We start from the raw sequence: 2,500 nt of genomic DNA, 5'->3' as shown, positions 1-2,500 counted from the left end.
ATAATATGTGACCACTACTGATGACTGAAAAATAGATGACGTCAACCTGAGGGGGGACCGGTCGGCGAAAGTCGCACCGTCTCCCCCCGAATGAGGGGAAGACGCATCAAAAATTAATAAAAGGAAGGCATTAAGAATGAACCAGATGAACGGGGCTCTGCGGAAGGCGTAATCTCGCCTGTGATTGGACCGGCTCTTCCTGGCAGCGGCCGGATCTCGGAGATAACGTCGTCGGCCTGAGGTGTCCAGGTCGGCGAAGTAATCCCCCGGAGGGGGACGGCAAGACCGTCCCGCCTCGAGGTGGGAAGTAGGAGCGAAAGATGGTGAGTGGGTGCCGGCGGCACGCGGGCTCCGAGGATCCTCAGGGATCCAAGGACAACCCGCGCGACCGCGAGCACTGGGCTTAAAGCCACTTTATCTGCCCACGCAAGGCCGTTTCGGCGGCGCTTGAACGAGAGGGGAGCGCGGTCTGACCGTGCCGCTGTTCTGGGGGCAGCTCCCCCTCGAAAAATAACAACTACCTGTCCTACGGGACTAGCAGTAGCATCCTACCCGAAGCTCTGCTCGAATCTAGAGAAAAACAACCCTGAGCGGTGGATCACTCGGCTCGTGGGTCGATGAAGAACGCAGCTAATTGCGCGTCGACATGTGAACTGCAGGACACATGAACATCGACGTTTCGAACGCACATTGCGGTCCTTGGATTTCCAATCCCGGACCACGCCTGGCTGAGGGTCGGCTACATGAAACCCGTGGGCCCGCGCGGTCTTTAAGATAATAAGGGAAAGAAAGAAAGAAAGAGAAAGAAATAAAGGCACGCGAGCGGCCCTACGCTGGGGGGTCTGACGAGCCTGCACCTCGCACCGCCGGCGTCGCTCCGAGCAATCGGTGGCGGCGTCGGCGACTGCGAGGAGGTTAAGGGGAGTCAGTCGCCCTTGAAGGCTTCACAGGGTTCGGTGGAGCGAGCGGATAGACTTAGCTCGCCCTCCTCTCCTCGGCGACGGGGCCCATCCTTCCCCGATCGCGTCTGAGAAGAACTGACGCCCGGCTTGATGTGATGGGAGACAGGCAAACTCCCGAGACAGAGAGAGAGACACACACTTGCCGGGCGGGAGCGAAAGATATGACCACAATAAATAATGACCACAAAAAAAACAAAACAAAAAGAAATCAGTTCAATGAGAGAGGCTAAGCTTCCGACCGCTCACATCGGCCCGTCGGTACAAAAAACCATCTTTCCGACCTCAGATCAGGCGAGACTACCCGCTGAATTTAAGCATATTACTAGGCGGAGGAAAAGAAACTAACAAGGATTCCCCCAGTAGCTGCGAGCGAACAGGGAAGAGCCCAGCACGGAATCCCGCGCGGAGACGTGCAGGGAGATGTCGTGTGTGGGAGGTCCCACTCTCCCGGGGCGCGGTCCAGCGAGTCCAAGTCTCCCTTGAATGGGGCCATCGCCCGCAGAGGGTGCCAGGCCCGTAGGACCGCGGCCGCTCCCGGGTGGGGACTCTCCTCAGAGTCGTGTTCCTTGAGAGTGGAGCACTAAGAGGGTGGTAAACTCCATCTAAGGCTAAATATGACCACGAGACCGATAGCGAACAAGTACCGTGAGGGAAAGTTGAAAAGAACTTTGAAGAGAGAGTTCAATAGTACGTGAAACCGTTCAGGGGTAAACGGGAGAGACCCGGAAGACCGATTGGGGAGATTCAGCCCCGTCCGCGCAGTGCCGGCCCCCGGGCGGGTGCTCCCGGATGTTCCCGGCCGCCGGTCGCGCCGCGAGGCGCGCGCCGGTGCGAGTCGGGCCCACCGGCCGCTCGGGGTCTAAAGCCGCGGCCGCGGCGGGGTGCATTTCCTGCCCCTAGTAGGACGTCGGGACCCGTTGGAGGAGCAGGTCCCTCGCGGACCATTGCGGCCTAAGGCCCGGGACAGAGACCGGGGTGGCTTCCGCCGAGGCGCGGGACAAGGGCCGCCCCGGACCCCGGTACATAGCCTGGCCGCCCTCCGACGGTCTGTTTTTTCGTGGTAGCTGGCCCGCTGCCCCCGCCCTCCGCCCGCGAGGGAGGTAAGGGCGGGACGCGAGCGTCCGGTCCGCCGGGGCAAGCTCTCCGGCCGAGGCCGCGGTGCCGTGGCTCTCGCCACGTCCCCGGCCCCCGGCAGGCTGCTGGCCCCCGGAGCCCTCGGACAGCTTTTGGCCGCTCCCGTCTCCGGCGCTTCAGCTTCGGGTGCTCTCCCGACCCGTCTTGAAACACGGACCAAGGAGTCTAACATGTGCGCGAGTCACTGGGACTCATACTAAACCCAGAGGCGCAGTGAAAGCGTGGGGCGCGCCCGGTACGCCGGGCCGCCTCTAAGGGAGGACGGCCGGTCGTGCCTCTCACGGGGTGCGGCCGGCAAGCACTCCCGGGGCGCCTCGGCCCAGGCCGCAGGCGCACCCGGAGCGCACACGTTGGGACCCGAAAGATGGTGAACTATGCCCGGCCAGGACGAAGTCAGGGGAAAC

At 62.2% G+C, this 2,500-nt stretch overlaps 1 non-coding gene and 1 pseudogene across 1 annotated transcript; both read left to right on the top strand.

Annotated features, from left to right (window-relative positions):
- Positions 1–582: 582 nt before the first annotated feature.
- Positions 583–738, top strand: LOC147870555 (5.8S ribosomal RNA). Its single transcript, XR_015533355.1, has one exon. It is a non-coding gene; the product is annotated as a 5.8S ribosomal RNA (ribosomal RNA).
- A 501-nt stretch (positions 739–1,239) lies between these two features.
- Positions 1,240–2,500, top strand: part of LOC147870554 (large subunit ribosomal RNA) — a 4,225-nt pseudogene continuing 2,964 nt past the window's right edge.

The sequence above is a fragment of the Zootermopsis nevadensis genome, unplaced genomic scaffold (assembly GCF_977971745.1).
Source record: "Zootermopsis nevadensis isolate Lab colony 2312 unplaced genomic scaffold, Znev_1.0 Znev_ptg000243l, whole genome shotgun sequence".
Taxonomy (NCBI): domain Eukaryota; kingdom Metazoa; phylum Arthropoda; class Insecta; order Blattodea; family Termopsidae; genus Zootermopsis; species Zootermopsis nevadensis.
This window is presented reverse-complemented; position numbering and strand designations above follow the sequence as displayed.